At 42.1% G+C, this 22,341-nt stretch overlaps 1 protein-coding gene across 1 annotated transcript in view; it reads left to right on the top strand.

Moving 5' to 3' along the window:
- The window catches only part of LOC144822714 (voltage-gated delayed rectifier potassium channel KCNH8-like), a 1,606,123-nt gene that overhangs the window by 783,455 nt on the left and 800,327 nt on the right, over positions 1 to 22,341 (top strand). The window lies entirely within an intron of this gene.

Below are 22,341 nucleotides of genomic sequence, written 5' to 3'. Positions count from 1 at the left end.
AGGCCACGTGCTTCTCCCACCAGCCCACGAATAAATTCGCGTAGCTGGGGGCGAAGCACGTACCCATGGCGGTCCCCCTGATTTGGCGATACATTGTACCTGAAAAAAGAAAGATGTTATTAAAAAGACAAAATTCAGTCATCCTTAATAGCATGCGATTGTGTTGATGGAAATGCATGCTTTTCTTTTTCAAGAACCATTCAATGGCTTGAAGTCCATCTTGGTGGTCAATGCATGTATACAAATTAGCCACATCCAGAGTAATGAGAAGCATGTCATCCTCCCATTGTATGTTGTCAATAATCCTAAGGAAGTCCTGAGTGTCTCTGACAAATGATGGGAGGTCCTTGACAAAGGGTGATAGGTAATTGTCAATAAATCTTGAAGTTGCTTCTAGAAGACTTCCTATGGATGAGACGATCGGTCTCCCAGGTGGGTGCTTGATGTTTTTGTGCACCTTTGGTAGATGGTAGAAAGTGGGGATGATCGGGTGTGCACAATGTAGATATTCATGTTCATTCTTGCTCAACATACCCTCATCCATCCATGTTTTGAGGAGTCCATGATATTCCAAGATGCATTTATCAAATTCAATCTTGGTGATAACCTCATAGCATTCTTTGTCTTCCAGTTGTCTCAAAGCCTCCATTTTATATTGATCTTTATCGAAAATTACCATGTTCCCCCCTTTGTCAGAGGATTTGATCTCTATGCTGTTATCTTCCTTAAGTGATTTTATTGCTTGCCATTCCATGCTGGATATATTGGATTTTTTTCTGGTGATTTCCATCCTCTTAGAGGTCATTTTGTCCAAATCTTGAAGTACTGCATCATTGAAGACGTCGATCGCGTCATGTGTCACGTGTGGCAAAAATTTAGATTTTTTCTTGAACTTACTAGGATCTCTCTTTTGTGTGATGTCTTCCCTCCTTAAGATCTCCCCCGAGCTTGGCATATCTTCACTGCCTGCTAGAATGTGTGTAGTTTGAAGGAGAGGTAGGTCGTCATCTATGAGATCACTGGTCATTCCATCGATTGTGCCAAAGTCAGTTGTTTGTTCCAATGGTGGACGGTTGGCAAAGATCTTATCTAACTTCAACTTCCTTACGAATTTGAAAATATCAATCCTTGTCTCTACAGGGTCAAAATTGGCAGTCGGGCAGAAAGACATGCCTCTTCTCAGTACTTTTTCTTCATAGATCGAGAGTTTTCTCTGAGAGAGGTTAATGATGGTATTCTCATGTTTTATCGTTTCCCCCCCCTTCCCTTGCTCCGGGTCACTACTGATGTTGTATCTTGTGCGGCCCCTTCTCCCGCGCCTTGTCTTCCTCCTTTTTTTGTAGTTTTTTTCCTCATCTGAGGTTGGGGGCGTTGTCGCGTTTCTTTCAACACCTCGAATTCGTCTAAAAAAGGCTCTCTGGCATTTGCTCCTTCTGTTGGTCTTCCGCTCGTTTTTGTTGATTCATCCTCAGATGTTGTGACCTCTGATTCTGAGGTGACATTGGCATTGGCCCGTGTTGCTCCTTGGGCGAGCCTTTTCCTCGTGGCGTCGAATTTTTTCGCGAAGGTAAGGATTCTGCCCGTCAAGTAGTCCTGCTCGTCCCGTTGGAACTTAGTTTGTTTCCTTTTCTTGATGACAATTTCATATTCTTTAAGTCGTTTCTGCATATTGGCACGTAGGTCTTCAATGGTTTTAGTGTCTTTTTCTTTTCCAATCAAGTCTTCTAGTCTTTGGATCTCAGCAAGAGCTTTGTCCCGGTCGCTCCATGCATACTGTACTAACATTAGGAGCATACCTTTACAGGAATTCGCTATGTACGCCGCCCAGTCTTTTAATAGTTGGGGGTCCGGATTTTCGTATGATGGGACGGTGAAGATTCGCAGGCCTCTAGGAACTCTATTACAGTCCGCGTATCTTTGGAGTGATGTAGCCTCCCACCATTTGCGTATCTCACGCTCTTGCATTTTCTCTAGTTGATGGAAAAGTGTTTGCACGCTGTTCATAGATGTTGATGGCAAACTCAAAGGCTCTGATCTTTTTGTTGCTACAGCATTCAGGCTTTTGAACACCTCATCTGCGTCTCTCTCCCTTTCTGCATTTAAGGACATGATGGTAGGGAGGACCTTGGCACTTGCGTTACACGCTGTAACTGATGACAGCGTTTCCTTAAACGGGGCAACAAAAGTTGCGGGGGGTCTGCTAAATTGGTTCGCTAACGGGACAGAGGTAAAGAAATGAACAGTCTATTTCCGGATACCGGTATCACACAGCGCTTACCCGTCTCCGGACGTCCACAGGAGCCAAGGCGTTCTGCGGTCTCACGGGTTGGGCAGGCGCCGCACCAGGTTCCTCCACAGCAATAATTCCAAACTCCGCGATGCGGATGTCACGATGGATTCCTCTGTTACCTCGGGGCTAACGGCCAAATTAACTTCCAGCACCGAACGGTCACCGCCGTTGCTCCGCCACGTCCCGGGTGCTCTCGTCTCGCGGTGGTGAGCCGCGTAATATGCACACACGCTCACTGACAATCGTAGAAAAAAAAAAACAAAAAAATATATATATATATATATATATATATATATATACATTACACAGTGGCGGTTGCCACCAAGTTTTTACAGTTAGGCCAGAGTTTCCATAGGAGCAGTGCTCTTTGTCACTTATTACTTTGGTGCAGTTTAAGAAATTTTTATAAAATATCCCAAAAAGGTTCATCCACTTCAGCTCTTTCATGGAACATTTCACGTTCATCCGTTCAGCGGGGGGGGGCCATGAAAACTGTGGGGGCGGGGGTGTGGGCTGGTCCCAAAACAATGTTTTGCCATGTTAATTCCTGTAGGAATCTTTGCTATACGATACAGAAAAAAGTTCAAGGGAAATGACAGCAAATTTGGCATGAAAGAAGATAGAATTTTACTCAGAAATCAGTTTTTTTGTGATTTAAAGAGGGGCTCAGGGCTGTGCATGAAGGGGTTAAAAACTTGGCATATCTGGACAGCCCCACAGAGCAACACACTCACACCAAATGTACACCACGCACAACACTATGCACATATTAATGGACCAGTATGCACCACAAACCCAACCAAACCACATCTACACACCCTACTATCCCAACTACCACACATATCCACCATCACCTACAAACTGTACACAACTCTATCCTATACCACTAACCAATACACTCATCACTAACACAACACCAATCGACACCACACATAACTACATCCCATTCAGGCACACTCTCCCTGCTGTAATTACACCTAACAGACCACCTTTTATCACTAACAAACCTATAATCATCTTTCCATCAGTTGTCCAACAAACACCCTCCTCTCCCTTCTACCATAATAACACTAACACACAATACACACACTGTACACTTTGTAACTCTTTCAACAAACCAGTCTAAGATAAACACTCTCACCTCTACTTCATTCCCTCCTACACACAACATACACTCTACTCATAAACACATTACCACCCCCTCTACATCACAACCTCCTCTCACAAATAATACTATACAAACAAATCAAGTGCATGAAGCATATACATCAGCACCCCTTTTCACTACTCCTCAAAAGCAAAACATATTACACATACCAGCACAACAAGATCTTCAAAGCGCAACTCCTCATAATACGTATCACAAAATACAAACATATACCCACCTTTCAAACCACACAAAGGAACAAACTCCAATGCCAAGTTTCCCTCTTCCACCACACCTAACACAGATACAGCAATACAGCACCTCTGTTCTAACCGCCTCTCATCCATTGGACAATTTACAACGTCACGATATGACCCATATGCTGCACCACCTCCCCTGACTCATACACCTTCCGCCTTAAACACACGTAAAAAATATAAGCAACATGCCACACCTCACAACTTTTCTTCCCAATGTCTACTTCACAACAATGTTACGCCACAAAAGCAACACAGCACTCCAACTCACTCTCAAACACCATCTCCAATACATACACACCCAGACCCATCAAAATGCCTTCTTAGCATGCTGGATGAGGAACACAATACAGAACAGCTACACGATTGCTATCTAATACAGATAATACCAGCACTAAAAACACACCTGCTACAAACCCACACAATACTGATCACTCTTCTACAAAACAAAGTCCCTCTATCACCAAAGGCCACTCTCTACACTGTCTACTAATAAATGCTCGATCCCTCTCTAAAAACAAGCATCACATCTACGACCTTCTCACCGATGCAAAACCAGACATACTATTCGTAACCGAATCCTGGTTGGGAGAGGATATGGCTCCAGTCCTGCATGAAGCCATTCCTCTAGGCTATCAAATAATCACCTAAAATCGTATAGCCAAAACAGGAGGTGGTCTAGCTGTTGTGTTCATGCAAACATTACATATCACTAAAATTTACAACATCTCCATAAAGAATTGTGAGGCTCTTCTAACAAGATGCAATCAGTGGCGGTGCATCCATTAGGGGCGTTGGGGCGTTGCCCCCCCGCCCGCACCCGCAGCTCCCTCGGCGTACTGCTCTGAACTTAAGTAAACTCTCAGTTTACTTAAGTTCAAAACGCCGAGGGACAATGCCTGTCAGTCAGCATGAATCAGGACCGCCCACCCCCTTCAGAGTCTGAAGGGGGTGGGCGGTCCTGTGTCATGTTGACTGACAGGCATAAGGCATTGTCTGGGGCAGGAAGCAGCACACAGGTGCGCATGAGTGGGGACGGAGGCACATTTTTCAGCCTTGCCCACGCATGCACACTTGTGCCTGCTCGCATGCCCATTAGAAGAGCGAAACCTCGCTCTCCTAATGGGCAGGCGGGCAGAAAGCAACCATGCCCTATGTCAATCCTGGCGCTGCTCCAGTGCCAGGACTGGCTGAGGACGGAGGGCGGGGTAACGGTTTCCGCTCCAGTGAAGGCGCCAAGGTCGAAGGTCCCAGGATGCGGCGCTGACGGACCGCGGTCTCAACAATATGAGAAAACTTAAGTTTTTATATTTCAGTTAACACATTCAGTTGTTTATGTTTCGAACATGGCGGCACCGGCGCATGATCGTTCTTCAGAGCTGGCAGGCAGTGGCAGCACAGCGGCTCTTCTAGCCTTTGAATAATCTGGTTCCGGCGACGGTCGATAATCTTTCCCGCGACAGATCCGTCCATATAAAAAACGGTTCATGGAAAAAAGGTCATAAGTAAGCAGCCAAAATATAATGTATTATTCCTGCGATAAGATTGCACACAATGAAAAAGAACACGTCTTCTCTTCAAATCTTAAAAACCGTGGCATATTCGGAGACCCACCTTTATCTTGCGAGAAACGGGTAGGAGCCTTTGGAGGACTGCATTTGGCATTCTCTGCAGCTCGTCTAGGGACATGATTTGCCCTATTCAATTAAACTGATGAAATGCGGGAAATCTTAAAAATGTTCCACCTACATCATAATAAGTAGAAAGTTAAAACTGCATATTATAGTAGGTGAGAAAATCTGCACGTTGTACGCCCATGTCAAACACGCATGGATCCGGCCCGTATTAAGCGTTCCTTCTCAAATGGTCTTGAACGCCAATTTGGGTAGTGTTATGCCTTCAGTGAAGCAAACTAAAAACCTATACACCCATGTCAAAAACGAATGGATACGTCCCTCTTAAGTGGTCTTGAATGCCAACTCGGGTAGTATGTTGGCTCTGGCATAGTGTTACCCATTGTAACTCTATTTAACGGCCCTACTGCTCGAATACGGTTTATGCAAGTAAGTTAGACCCGTTACCCTCCCATGTCTCCCTGATGCCGATCACATCAGAATCAGGAGCAAAATATGTGGAAAATGTCTTTACACGTACTTGTTTCACTGCGTAGACCAACAGTCTCTTCATCTAAGCCCTATAGGTGTAAAAAATGCAAATTGAATTTCAAATCACATTCGTCTCTTTTTTTTCCCCGGCTGGCCACCAGACAACAGTAATCTCTGAGGACCTGCACCCTTCGCAACGACCCCTGCCAGCAGTGAATTACAACCGTGGAAGCCCAGTAGATTTCAGTAATAAGATTGTCGGGACTCGGGATAACACAATGTTGTGGTGTAAAATAGCTCGGGCACCCCTGACATTTGCTGTGGGTCATTTAATCTTGCGGTCTTTAAAAGGTGCGCCTGTGCCACTGTGCTGATTAATGCCCCCCAGAGGAGAGTGCCGCAGTGTGCCTAGCATGTTTTGGTTAATTGTACTACAAGATCTGTTGCTGCGGGAATATATCGACCGTCACGATTCTGATAGCTTTGCTAATTGTTTTTCCAACGGTGTCACTTTTTAAACAACCCCCATTCAGAGCAAAACAATGAAGCTTTTTCTGGGCCCAGCAGTGTGTGCTTATTGGTGAATTCTTCAAGTGATGATCATGACACACTCCGCGGCTAAAACTTCCCAAAGGGTCTGTGCACAAGATGAGAGAGGGGTCAGCTCCTGTGGTGTTGTGTTGTGTGATGTTTAAAGTGGGTGTTTGCAAGGATTACCCGAGGCTTGTGGCCTGGCTTTTATTGTCGCAGGTAATGCATACATTTTGGCAGGCGCACAATGGAGCCGGTTTGATATAGTTTAATGGCACCCACCCATGTACACCAGCAGACAGGCCAGGCATGCTGCCACTGTCCCACAGTGTTCCATACCCGCCGTGGGGCTGGGCCGCTCTCTGCCTGGCCCAGTAGCCATATCATGGAGTAGTGTACATATGGTTTACACATATCACAAGAGTGGGGGTGAAGGGGTGCAGGTGGATAGCAGGATCATGGCCCTGTGAGAGGTGCTAGTGTCACTGGTTTTATCTGCCCAGTGCAGGAAAGCAGGCAGTGTTTTTATTTAATTTTTGAAGTGCAATGTGTGTGAACTCGGGGTCTTTACATATGGTAACTGCCTGGGGAAAGCTTTCACTTTATTAGTACCAGTTTACCACCACCCACATACAGTAATAAGCAGCTGAAAGATGACAAGTCAAAATTTGAGACGGGCTTTCCCCTTTCAAAAGAACGAACACATTCTGCCATGTTTTTCGTTTCTTTTGATCCGTTTGAGCTAGAAACAAATTCGTTTTTTGTTCAAATCTGCCTATTATGCAGCATAAGATGGATTATGTGGTACTTCATGTCACATTCACAAACTGACACCACTGCATAACTACACTTTCAAAAATGCTCCAGTAACCTTCTTGCTTTCTCAAATTTGCTTGAGAATGCACCGTTTGCCCACTCTTTTTTTAAATAAAATTCCCATGGGGAGAACTCCCCTGAACTAACCCTCTTTATGACACTGAGGCGCGCTCGCTATGCTTACTCGCCACCAGCCACTCATCCAGAATTTTTACGCACACCACTTTCAAATGTCACCAGCCGCCACTGGATGCAATCCTACACCGTCTTCTTCCTGTAACTTCCTGCTCCTTTACAGACCTCCACCTAGCAAGGCAACATTCCCAGACACACTTCTAGACACAGTTTCAGACCTGATAACAATACACTCTAACCTTTGTGTTCTGGGTGACCTTAACATTTGGTTTGATAAACCCAATATGACCCATTCAAAAACAATAATCACGACCTAGACGCATTGAACCTGCATCAGATTGTCCACAATCCGACACACTCCGCTGGACATATCCTAGATTTCATTTTTGCTAATACTGAACTAGTTACCTTTCAAACTATAATTCCAGTCACATGGTCAGACCACCACTAGCTTGCTTTCCAACATAAAACAACGCTAAGTGACTCACCTAAAACTACCATACATCCATCCACCTATCGGCCGTGGAACAAACTCAATTTGTAACACTTGGAAACACAACTAACATCCTGTACAAATCTGGAAACCATAAATTCTGTTCAAAATCTATATGAGTGGCTACAGGAAGCTTTTGATATCCTGATACCACTCAAAACCACACAGCAGAACAAAAGAAAAAAGTGCCTTGGAGAAACATAGAAATAAAAGACATAAAACAACAAATTAGAAAGCTACATCGTACCTGGCTCAAAAAAAACGCCAAACAAGACAAACTTCACCTACAGAAAGTTAACAGATTATACAAGTCGGCTATCAAAAAGCTAAGAAAAGGTACTATTCAGACAGAATTCAAAACGCTAAATGTGCAAATAAAGAATTCTATAAAATACTCAATGAATTTCGCAAACCAAATTGCCTAGAAGGAACTCATCCTGTTACTCAAGATTTCACAGACAAACTGGCATATCATTACACGGACAAAGCAGACACGTTGGACTTGCACTTAAAACAAAAACAAAGCACGAGCACTAACACTTGTACAAATCAACAATCCAAGAATTCTCTAGTCAAGCCTCTCCGTTCCTTCCAACACATCTCACACGATGAATTTATGGACCTGGTCAAAGCAAGCAGACCTGCCGGCAGCCCTTTTGACCCCTGTCCGCCACAAACTTTCAAAACAATTCTTTTAACAACTTCTGCTGCCATTCCAGTAAGAAGAATCATCAACGATTCCTTAACTACTGGAATATTTCCAGAAGAACTCAAAAAGTCATACATACGCCCTTTACTGAAGAAAACAAACTTGTACCCGCTGAACCCTGACAACTACATACCCATTACAAATGGACCTTTCCTGGGCAAACTGATATAAAGAGCAGCGTTCGCCCAGATGTCACAATTCTTTGAAGAGAATGACATACTTTCAGACTTCCAAACAGGATTCTGTCCGGGAAGAGGCACTGAATCTGCCCTCCTTGCCATCTGGGATGACCTAAAGAATACAGTTGACCGCAACGGGGTTGCTGCGCTACTCCTCTTGGACCTCTCAGCTACTTTTGACACGGTTGACCATGACACTCTGAAACAAAGACTTTATGAAGCCGGTATAGAGGGAACTGCTCTAGACTTGATCACACCCTACCTTCGAAACAGAACTAATGTCATCCATACCCCACCTTTCTCATCCAAACCGTACTCCACAAAAGCAGGGGTCCCTCAAGGTTCTATCATCTCGCCCATGCTTTTCAACATCTACATGAGGTCATTACCAGTACTGATCAATAAATTTCACCTCATGTGCTACAACTATGCAGATGACACGCAAATACTCCTTCAACTGGAATGCCCCAAAGACATTGGAAAATCACTAATGTTCAGCTTTCTCAGAGCCGTGGATCAGTGGATTGCTTGGAGCCACCTCAAAATGAAGGCTTCAAAAACTGAAATACTCACGTGTGGCGATTGGAAAAATTACAACCCGCTCGCCGCATGGCCTGATGAACTGGGATCACTGCCTAAAGTATCGAATGAAGTAAGAAACCTCGGAATGGCCTTGGACTCCAAGCTGTCGATGAATGCCCAAGTGGAAAAACTAGCAAGATCAAGCTTTGCTACTATAAAAACACTGCGCCGAATTTTCCCTCCTTTGGGTTTCCACACAAGGTCCAAGCTACCATCTCCCTTGTTCTGTCCAAACTCGATTACGCCAATAGCCTCTACCACGGATCACCTTTAACAGCCATGAAAAGACTACAACGGATTCAGAACTCGGCTGCCAGACTACTCTTCCATATCAAACCGCGAGACCACATCTCCCCTGCCTTGAAAGCCCTGCATTGGTTACCGGTTGCCAGAAGATCCACGTTCAAGCTGCTTTGTATCATCCATAAAGCAATACATGGAATAGGGCCACTCTTCATCAGGAATAAAATCACCAAACACATTCAACAAAGGAACCTCCGCTCTAAAGGAGCATCTCGCCTTAAAATACCACCATATAAGAAAAAAACCATGGGTGGCACATCCTTCTCTGTTCAAGCAGCCAAACTATGGAACTCTTTACCTCCCAACATAAGATCCACCAACAACCACCTTCTCTTCAGAAAACTACTCAAGATTTGGCTCTTTCCCACATAAGCACCATACGCAAATAGAAATTTACAGCATATCCCTCTGCATATAAGCATTTGTTTTCACTATAGATATGTACCTATCTGTGTGTATTACTTTGTATAAACATGTAAAATAATTATTTTAAGAGAAAAAAAAGAATAACAATAATAATAAATATCTTTGGTCTACATGCACATACTTCCATTGTGCATCTATGTACCTTCCATGTACTTGGATCTGTTTGTCTGTTACTTTTCTCCTGAAAAAGCATATCCAATGCACCACCCTATTTCTCATCCTGTGCCTCTATCAATATCTTTAATCTACATATACTTACTTCATTTATGTATCTATATACTTTCAATGTACTAATGGATCTATATATTTATCACTTTCTTCTAATTTAGCATTTCCAATGCACTACCCAATTTCTCAGCCTATACTTCGCTCAATATATCTTCTAGCCCAACCTTCTGACTCATCTCAAACTTCTTTCTACTACTCTTTCCAGTGCACTACTCTATCTCTCATCCTATACATCGATCAATATATCCTCTACATCCACTCTCTCATTTGTCCCAAACCCCATACCACTACTATGATCACCAAAATAACCCTTTCTAGACTCTCTCCTACTCTACCCCTCCTTGCATCATCTGACACCTCTTTTTACCATACCGATCCTCTAAAACAAACCTTTCTAAACTCTTCCCTCTGACTCCTCCCCGCCAAAACTCCTTTTTACTCATCCAAAAGCCTCCTCCTACTGCTAAGACCTAAAAAAAAATCCTTCACTCTTTTATCCCTCCACTATCCTTTCTAACATGTTCACTTCTCAAATTCCATATTCAACTATACTATTATACTACCCAAATAACTGAATAAAATATCTACTACTCTAATTACTTCATATTTATACTATACTAATTTTCAACACGAATCCTTCATGGGTTCTGGAGTGGCTTGCTACTCGCCAGAAAAGCGCTTCAACACCCATCAGGGGTAAGAAGTGCTATATGAATGCAAATCTTTCTTCCCCTTTTATCCCTCCGCTATCCTTCTTACTCCAAGTAACAGACCACTCCAGTAATATCCTCCACTGAAATTACTTCATATTTAACCATATTAATTCACCTCTAATCCTTTATAGCCTTCCTGAATAGTGTGCGTCAACAAGCGCTAAATAAATACAAACCTTTGTCCTCTATACTTCTGCTATCATTCCAAAGCCAAATAACTGACTAACGCATATACCACATAAAATGTACTTGTATGTTTCACTATACTAATTCAACACTACTCCTCTATGGGTCCCAGAGTAGCGTGCTACTCGCCGAAAAAGCGCTTTTACGCCTCGTTAGGGGTAGTAAGCGCTATATAAATGCAATTACAATACAATACAACACAGTTAGCAGACCACAACTCTGAAGAAAGTGCTCCGGCTGCCATCACAGTATTTGGGGACTTGGACTCCAGTCTTTTTAAAAAATACATCAGGGGGCAGGTATGGAACCATGACTCCCAGTCACTTGAGGGGAAGAAGGAACCAGATATTAAAGTAAAAACAAATTCAGGCTGCAGGTACCACAGACTCCCACAGGACCCCGCGGGCCTCTTTCAGGTAACATGGTAGTCCTGTGGAACTTACATGCAAGCTTAACCCCCAGGGCTGTATAGTACCCTGAAAGATTCCCAAAAATAAGAGACAGAATGCTGTTTGGTCATGCTTGACTGAAGGACATGCTCAGCAGGGGTTAGCTCCTCGGAGGGTGTTGGGCAAACCCTGCACCTTCACGGCAGGTCCTAGTCTAGGAAGTTGTTCACAGTGGGAGGTTGGGTGTCTGCAGGGGGGATTGCATAAAGCCAAAGGCAGTACGTATTCAGGGTTTGGTGGCCACTGGGGTTGACCAGAGACAGACCCTGCAGCCAACCCCCTCCATGCTTCGGCTCGTGTACGTGCACCGTGGGGCGCTTGACTGCCCCAAGGGCGTGTTGGGCTTAGGCTCTGTGACCAACCCTTTGTTGCGATGAGTGAACATGGTGCGCTGCATTGGGTTAGTCCACCCTGTGGCGGGATTGGGATCAGTGCTTATCAAATATATAATTTAACAAGTCCTTAGTGATGTAATATGTAAGGTGTAAGTACTGCATGGCTCCGGCACTGTTATAGTTGGCTCAGCAAACTATAACTTGTAAATTTCTGTGTTTTTTTATTTTTAAACAGTAGTTTTGTATCTTATTTTAACACCTAACTATGATATCACTTTAACGTTTTGTTTTTTTCAATAAATATATAATATATATATATATATTACATGGTTAAGTCATCTAGAATTGAATGTTAGTCAGTTTCAAAGCTGGTTTTTCACAGAAAAGAGTTCTAACTGTGAATTTTTTACTGTAATTAACAGTGTTAATTTAATTTCCAGGATATTTAGCTTTCCTAAACAAATAGAAGAGGTTAACACAGCATTTGCTTTTTCCATTAGTACTGGTAAAAAAATGATTTTACACTGGCAGTGCTGCTCTTGCAACACTAATTAGCATGCCTGAAAAAGTCACCCATGCAGGTCAAGGTTTGATGTAAACATCCACAAATGGATCAACTCTATGTGGGAAGATAAGCATTGTAAATGCAGAAACCTGTCAGCAAAAGTTCCACTATTTTGAACTTTATTTTTGTTCTTTTGAAGCTACTCTAAAGTTTAAATGTACCACAAAGGAAAGCAAATTTTATAATGTATGTTTATGATATCAAACAATGAGCTTTGCATTTAAAATTCGATCTACTAGAATACACATTGTTGTATAAAACACATTTTAAATCGCTGGTATTAATGGTGATCGGAAGCGCATCGTACCACGCCGCGAACACTTGAACACGGGGTTTGACCATTTGGCTACCCATCAGGCTGCGATGTCTCCACCTGTTCCCCATACTGCCCATTGTCTTGATAAAGACCCGCCGCGACCACCAACTGGGGCGCACAAGGGTCGAAACGTCGACGTTTACCACTGGTCCAGACACTCCAGGAGCTTGCATACTTATCACCTGTCTCCTTGGAGCACTAAATCAACATTCTGGCCATCCTACTTCCCTATGTATAATTTGTACATATGTGTCACTGGATTTAATGCACTGATCACTTTGTTCACCTACAGTCACGTTCAGCACATGTTTCCTTATTGTTTCTACCATTTATTGAAACTTGTGGCATCATAGAATGAAGTAATTCTTATGTATCGTGATTGCTTTTTACTAAATATAAAGACCGTATTCTTATTGTGCTTGTTCTCAGAGAGGTTTTGTCAATATGTATTGAGCTGATCTAGCCTTCCCTTAAAGAAATATTTTTTCCCCCCACCCAATAGAACCACTTTTGTATTTAACCGCATCTACCCAGATTCTGAGGGACACAGGGTCACCCCATTTGTGTAAACCAACATTTTAAAAAGCAGCACATTATCCCCAACAAAAGCACACATTTCTCAAAACATTGACAGACATATCTGCAGTCTCTGGCAAACAATGAATACTAAATGGATCACTCTCAAATAACCTGATTCTTTCTAAAGAGTGCTGAAATCAATTGATAAATCATGTAATACAAAAATACTTAACAAGCAATTCATGTAATACGACCCTATATTGCCATCTCGGGGCTCAGGCGACGTTTATAAACCAAATGTCACCAAAAGCCCTTGATCGCAATAAAGGCCCATGTTACTTGTTATCTGACTCCCCACCTCTCTCTCTCTATATATATATATATATATATATATATATATGTATATATATATATATATATATATATATATATATATATATATATATATATATATATATATATATATATATATATGACGCTCAAAATCCTAGTTTCTCCAAAAGGACAACAGCACTCGGGGGGTGGTGATATTCACAGCGGTCTTTAATGAAAAGTAAACAAGCGCGTTTCGGCGCAAGCCTTCGTCAGTGTCAATGACACTAAGCACATGACCCAACTTAAAGCTCCTATGTGGTATAAGACATCAGCAAAGGACTAGCCCAAAGGTCGATTCTCAACGCCATCTTGTAACAGATAGAGTCCAATACATAATATATGTAAATGCACACCGTACAAGACAATAGTACCGTAAATCGGTACACATACAAGAAGTACGGGCATAAATTGATAAATTACAAATTATAACAACATCAAGCCGTGGATCGGCATGAGTCCTTTAACAGTCAGTCTGCCCCACCAGAAGCAAAACATGAGTCAGCGAGACATTCATTAAAAGCTAATGCATAGTTATACAAACAAATGGTCATCAAAAACTATAATATCTCTACATCATATGCTCCTAGGAGCAAGCGAAAGATGACCATCTTATATCATATCATATCCTACAAGAGGGTTAATCAATGTACCCCCGCAACCGTCCCACGCATGAAAAATAAAATAAGATAAAAGAAAAGGAAAGTGAAAAGAAAAAGAGGAAAAGAAAGAAAAAAGAAAAGGAACAATAGAAGAAATGGAATTAATGATTCAATATGTACATACAATTAATGAAAGGTAAACTGTGTATAATAGTAGCAAAAAATCATTATGAAACATCCAACAAGCCCCTATCACGAGTTCGCTATGCAGACTTTTTCTGAACACTAAGCACTAAACAGCCGCAGCGCCCAATCACCTGATGTAAATCACTTCCCTAGATGGACGGCCATTTCCTCCCCGCTGTTGAGACCCCCGGGATGTTTAGTGGCTAAATCGATGATGTACCTCGATTCCAGCCGTCTGAGTCGTCTCAACTTATCTCCACCTCTAGCGTTGCTAGGTATACAGTCTAACCCAAAATATTGCAGTTTGCTGCGATCTTTATTATGGTGTTCTGCAAAGTGCCGGGCTACTGGGTAGGAAGGATATACCTTATCAATAGCCAGAAGATGTTCTAGCACCCTAATTTTCAGCTGATTGATGGTGCTCCCAATGTAGCGAAGGCCACACAGGCACACCAAACAATACACTGCATAAACAGTACTACAAGTCAAAAATTTCTGAATTTTCATGGATCTTACTGTATCTTGATTTTCATAATGGAGAACTCTCTTACTGGCTGCGCAGGCTTTACAGCGGCCACACGGGTAAAACCCACTCATTTCCTTAAGTGTATTAGACTTAATAGTGGGTTTTTCAAAATGGCTTCGTACCAACATATCCCCTAATGATCTACTTTTACTGAAGGTCACCAGAGGATATGGGGGCAGATCCTCCCTCAATGTACTGTCTGTGCGCAGGATGTGCCAGTTCTTACGCATCATAGCCTTGAGGTGGTTAGCTCCCGAAGAGTAGGGTGTGATCATCCTGAATTTACCCTTATCTGTAGTAGTAGTGCTCGTCGGCTGTTCTTTCTCTTTCTTTTTGAGCAATTCTGCCCTGAGAATTCTCCTGACTCACCTAAGTGTGTTCTGCAGTAATGCATCATCATATCCTCTAAGTTGGAAGCGTGCCAGGCACCCAAGGGCTGCCCTCTCAAACTCCCGATCCTGTCTACGGAGTGTAAGGAGTTCCCCATAGGGGATGCTCCTAATGAGTTTGGGTGGATGACTGCTTTTGGCAAACAGGATTGAGTTCCCTGCTGTCTCCTTTCTGTATAATGAGGTGTGTACCTGGCCCTGATCAATATACACCCTCAGGTCCAAGTAGTCGACTGCCACCCGACTAATTGTCCCCGAGAGACGCAGATTGTAACAGTTGTTATTCAGATACTCAATGTACTTTTCTGCGGTGCCAGTCGTACCCTGCCACACGATGAAAAGATCATCAATGTAGCGGTACCAATGTACCACCCTGCCATGCTGCTGACCCATCTTCCAGCTCCTGGGCACCTGCTCCTCCCACCAGCCAACGAACAAGTTTGCGTAGCTGGGAGCGAAACAGGTGCCCATCGCCGTGCCAGAGCTTTGACTGTAAAGCTGTTCTCCAAATAGGAATATGTTGTTATGTAAGCAAAACTTCACAAAATCGAGAATCATGGTATTATGCTGTACAAAACGTAACTGGCGCTTGTCTAGATAGTGCTTAACATATCTATATATAAATATATATATATATATGTATATATATATATATATATATATATATATATATAAATATATGTGTGTGTGTGTGTGTGTATGCGTGCGTGTGTGTGTGTCCCAATTACACATTATTTAGTGCAGCTGTACTAATAAAAAACACATTTACACATGAATTACTACAGTGAAAGGTTCAAATTGCAGTGTATTACCACAGTAGCATGAACTTAACATAAAAAATACTGTTAATGTCCCAAAAATTAAATATTACAATTACTTAACACATGGAAAGATTGCATGCAGTCAGTGTACTTTTGTCAGTGGACACAAACGTTACCAAGGCATTTCGACTCTACAAGCCTTTGAGGAGTGAGCTCCACCAGCCATAGAAAATATATATAAATGTGATCATGGACATAAAAGAAAAGGTTCACTAATTTATTGCATTCATATATATCGAAAAAATATATTTAAAAAGTGGTAAAATTCTTAAATTCATACAATCGCAATCCCCATGTGATGGACATTATGGTAAACCTTACCTATATTCTTACTGATGTAAAACATGTTATACTTATCGTCCCTCAATATACATAATTTATGAAACAAAGTACCAATTATATACACCCAGTGAATAAAATGGGAAAAGGACCCAACAAAGTTCTAAATAACTAATATACCAACTTCAAATTTGGGATACTGAAGGAGATTGACCAATCAAGCCCAAGTGGGCATATTATCTCTTTTGTGTTCCCAATTGGGATGGGTGAGCCCAATCCATTCACTCGCTCAAAATGGGCCAAGGATATAGATATTATGTATCAGTATAATACCCAGTACAAGGAGTCTTACAAACACAGCGACTACCAATCCCCAGGGGCGTCCTATTGGTTTCTCCATTGCAGGGTTCCTTGAGAATATGACCATTTACATTATGTTTGTCCTATTATAACTCTTCAAGCATAGGATTAGCACAGTGCCATCCAAGCAGAGATGTAAAATGGCAAAAGCCTTTTAGCCTTTGTTTTGATACATACTGGGTGCTCCTTTGTGTCTGGACAAAGCTAAACCTCTCTGAAGAGCTATAATGATGGCAAAACACATGTTAGGGGTTGTTCTTATTTATTCCAGGTTGTCTTAGATGGTATTTTGCCAATTCAGAGCTGTATATCTGTGCCTGGAGTCTGGTTTGGACAGCACTGTGCTAATCCTGTGCTTAAAGATTTTGCTGTAGAAATGGCAATGCAAAAGACTTTGGGCAGATTTTCAAGGCCCATGCGCCACATTTGCGAATTTTTTCTCATGTTAAAAATGACGCAAATGTGGTGCATGGGGCATGTAAATCTGCCCCTTTGTTCTTTGTAGCTCGGTGTGGATAGCACTGTGCTAATCCTATGCTTAAAAACTTTGCTAGAAATCAGACATTTTAGGTGAGCAGATTCAGAGTGTTGCTGGTGTGCTTTATACAGGAGCCGCTCTCCACCTAAACTTGGGAACTGCCCAGAGTTGTCTGCTTCTTTTTAGCATAATTTATGCAGCACTCCGACTCTGAAAGTGTTTTGATTTGAGATATATGTATGGTCTCACAAGAATCAGAAGTCACGGCGTACCTTTGAGAAAGTTCAAGTGTGAACGAAACATGTCAGGACTACCGCCGGTTGGAATAAAGAATGCAAGCTCTGTTGCCTGGTGTGCGGCTGATTTCTTCTACAGGGAAGATGTTTTTTGGAATATATATATATATATATATATATATATATATTATGTATATATATATATATATATATATATATATATATATATATATATATATATATAGATTTGTTTGTTTGTTTTTTTCCACTCCCTTTGTTTGTGATAGTAAATATGGACGTTGTTTGTCATTGCAGTACAGGCACTGTAATGCCCTTTTTTTTTTTTTAGAGAGATCCACATTTGCATAGAGATTTTCCTATGTAAATGTCACCCACCTATCCAGAGCCTGTGACTGGTGGAGACTCTTTCCGACATTTTGTTTGTGTGTGTCTAAACAACACTCTCGGACAATCATGGCACAGCTTTGAATTATGGGCTGTTTGCTTCTGTGAGTCGGTTGCTAATGCTAGATGTTCATTTATGTAATGAAAACTGCTGAACCGTCGTAGAAAAGGGATGTCTCCCCTGGTTTAACATAGAACTATACCAATTTGGACCTAGTCCAATGCCAATGGAGTGAGAATGGCACAATTCAGGGCCAATAGTGGCATTCTCTCTGGATGAACACAGGTCGAGCTGCAGATATTCTAACTTCATGATTGACCAGCTAAAAGCTGCAAAGTTCTTGTCTGGTGTCATGGAGTATGAACAATGAGCAAAGACGTCTCACAACTGATCAGAAAAAGTTGTTTGCCAGGTGGGACAATACAATTGAAATAGGCGAAGCAGAGAGAAATCTGGCAGCAGATAAAGCAAGAGAGAGCAATTAATTAAAAGGACTACTGCAAAAAAGCTGCCGGCTACGCAGAGGAAAAAGTAAGTAGCAATGAATTATACTACCTTTCTAAAGTGAGACAGGCTATTTGTAAAGATGTAGATGATGGATTATTACTTACCACCTTTTGAAAGGTAGATGCACGGATTGTATGGATTTTGAAAGGTAGATGCGTGGCACCCAGGGAGCGTTTTACTTTTAGGGCCTGATTATGAGTTTCACAGTGTGAGAGCGGGGCGGCACGGCATCGCCCCACTCCGACACCGCCAGACCTCACTGCCGGCCACACGGCACATCATACGTTTTCTCGTGGTCTGGCGGGCGGTCCTTTGGCATTCCCACAGCTGCGCCTTTTAAAAAGGCCCTGCAATGGGAACATCAAAGCCCATTCCTACATGGCTTGGACTGTGTAGTCCATGCCGTGCAGGAAACGGGGTGCATGCATACAGGGGGGCACACTATGCGCCTCCCTGCATGAATCCTCAGTCCATTAGGGAACATGGGGCCCTGTTTGCCCCCCTTAGTTTCCTCACCGCCACAGGTTTTTTGGCAGGCACAGAGCCATGAAATCTGTGGCAGTGAGGAAACTCGTAATATGCTTGGGGGTGCCACAGCTGCACTGCAAGCATATTGCGACCCTCAGACCACTGCATCACCACCAGTGATCATGGATCCTTGGCGGTTGTGGCAGTCCTATGGCGGTCCGACCGCCGTAGTTGTAATACGGTGGTCGGACCATTGATGTGGCAGTCCCCAACCGCCACCGCACCACCATTGCGAGTTTGACGGTCTTATGGACTGCCAAACCTTTAATTAAGCCCTTTGTGTTTATGATATTTGTTTTGTCTGATCCTTGCTTCAGGAGAGCATTGCATTATGTCACATCGCATACAGTACATTGTAATGTATTAATGGAGCAGTGCAGTTCTATTGGCACACTATATAACGGTGTATGCATCTGGGTGAGGTATAGGGCAGCAGGATAAAGTGAGTAGATTGTGTTTTGAGCCTTTAGGTCTCTCCTACAGCCTCCGGGGGTCGAGTATGAACAGGGTGTTCCATATTCTTGGTATCACAGATGGACAGGGGGTTACTCAAGCATTTTCTCATCTTCATTTTGATGTGTTTAGGCAACCCTGGCCTTAGGATTGTTCTGTGTTGAGCATTTGCAGGCTGATATTCAGAAACGTACAGCACGTTCAAGGCATACAGACCGACATATATCACTGCATTCTCCAAAATTGGAAAGTACAACGTTAGCATGAGTATTGAAATGTATTTATTTGGATTTTTATGAAGTACGACTGCTATCCTATAAAGTGCACCGTGGCGCTATAGAAGGCAAATTACTGAGGGAAGGAGCTAGCTCAGTCCTGCTAGGAAAGCCAAGCTGTCAAGTTTTGTTGACAGAGGTAAAGTTAAAAGTAGACAAATATAAAGCGGAATTAAGTTTCAACAATTATTGAATATTTGAACACATATGGACTAAAACAAAGACACGAACGAGTTAATATATTCATATCTTTATCCTAGACCTACTGTACTCCTAACTAGCTCTGATGTATTTAACCGAGAGGTAACAACAGATTTAATTAGCTATATTTTAAATTGCTCTGTTGCCTCTATAACCACAGTTTTAATTAAAGTTCCACTTAAACAAAGCCATATTCAATCCAGGAAGATTGGGGCACCATAAAGTGACCTCTATCTGATAAATCGGTATCTAAATTTTCCCTATTAGAATTCATAGATTGTTTTTTATATTAAAATAGAAGGAAATTGCACGTCCTGCAAATTTCTATATAACAAGCAGACACCTTGCTTTAGTATATTTTTAAATGTAGACATCGTCAAAATAAGCGCAGAGAACACCTGTGATCCGCAAGGACCTTAACCATATGGTGCAAATTACATGCACATCAGAGATGGCACCTCCTTTCTGCTTCAGCCCACCTCAAGATAGCTACTGGGCCTTCCGGACCAAAGATGACCAGCAGTGTACAGTAGTACTTTTCTGATAATGCCCACCATTTCAGGAGTTCAATATATAGATTCATCCAATCACTGTCATTTGGATCGTGGTCCCCCGCATAAACGCAGCCGTGCTGTCCTGCTGGTTTAATTCTATAATCAGTAGGTCCTTTGCTCCTGTTGTCATTATTCCGGGCACCTGTATCTGCTTAGTCCTTGTGCTGTCCTGCTTCTGTCTGCCTGCTTCTTACTCCTGGCCATCACGGTCGGGGACAGGGGGGCATTATTCACCAGACTTCGTGAATTTCAGAGACTGTTCTGGAAATCTTAATTATAGCTTTTGAAGCACGTCTGGCCTGTTTAGTTTGGGACTTAACCATCAGCCATCGGGAATTCAAAATGGTGGCAAAAATAAGCACAAAACAGTTTTCACTAATAAAGGACAAGGCCTGCCTCTCTCTGCATAAACATGGCTGGATGACGTTCACACCTATAAACATCTGAAACCACAGTCCTTCTTAAAGAAACTTTTCAATGACTGGTCAAATGTACGGTTTATGAAACTAAGGATGGGGGTAATCCCGAGCCCACCTTATTATCCAACCTGGAAAAGAGCGCGGAACAGGCTAAGTGTCAGCTCTGTAAACAGCAAAAAGAGGGCCTAATACAAGTACTGTGCTTGTGCCCCACCCTTTTGGAGGGCAGGAGGGAGCTGTTATGTAGTGAGTGGGTTGCCAGAGGCACATCTTTCTGTAATTCATGTAATCACCAGGTGAGACGGTGTGGCTTTGGGAATGGACCACTCTTACTTTGAAAAATCCTTCCAACTCTAGACTGCCTGATGTATTTGGATACACACTGCTTCTTCAAATAAATGCAATGATTGTGACGAAGGATTTTAAAGAAAAAATGTTTTGTAGAATCTGCCTTCGCTGCTACGTATCTGTTATTTTCATTGCTTTATACCAGTTTTAGAAGAATGGGAGCATATTTTGAGATCCTACGGCTCCTCAATTTTACTTATTGTTATGATCTTTTTATACCAAAATTGGTCTGTAACATGGATTTTCTACATGTTTTGTGAGCTCTCCTGCCTTGTACATTTCCGAAGTCAATATAATTGACTCTATTTTCTACTCTTTACTCAAATTATGAATGATGATCCATGTTCCATGTTAGGAAAGTACAACTGGTTTACCGCACAGAAATCACATCTATTTACAAGCTCAGCAGCATTTTTAACATGAGCTACATCACTCCCTACAAGCTTGTTTGAATTTTTCCAGAATTTATTTAGCTTTTTTTATCAGCTTCTCGGGTTTCAATGCAGTACGTAAAGTAAGGATACTTGGAGGGGTGGGCACTGGAGGGAGGTTATATGTAGGCAAGTGTTTAATTTCCTTTTTCAAGGCATGCGGCAATCTGGTTTATGGATTCGAGGAGGCATTTACCAGTAGGTAAATATGGGGAAGTTGTGGTCAGTATAAGAAAGTTTAAGGGATTGTACTATGGCTTGGAAGGTGGTAAATGGTTGGTAAGGTATTATTTGCGGAATGCTTGGGTGTTTTTCTTATTTCAAATCACAAGAGTTAATTTCCTTTAGAATTTAAATATTAATTGTGACAAAATGTTGTTAAACACTGTAAATAAATGTGATAATAATTTTCTACAGAATAGTTAGGGAGGATCCACGATTTGAGCACATTTTTACAACGGAGATAATTGATGTGCTTGTTTTTACCGGAATTCAAGTGTCATTCAGTAAAACCCTGTGTGGTTTTAAGTCAACCTTCAGTAAACGCTATTGATGACCAAGCTTTAGCCAGCAATTAGCCTGATCGCCCACCAAATGGGGCTGGCGTAATCTTGTATGAAATGTAACACAATTGATCGAAAGGACTGCTCAGTCACTGTTTGATGTCAAAGTGAGGCAACACACCA

The sequence above is a fragment of the Lissotriton helveticus genome, chromosome 3_1 (genome assembly GCF_964261635.1).
Source record: "Lissotriton helveticus chromosome 3_1, aLisHel1.1, whole genome shotgun sequence".
Classification (NCBI taxonomy): domain Eukaryota; kingdom Metazoa; phylum Chordata; class Amphibia; order Caudata; family Salamandridae; genus Lissotriton; species Lissotriton helveticus.
This window is presented reverse-complemented; position numbering and strand designations above follow the sequence as displayed.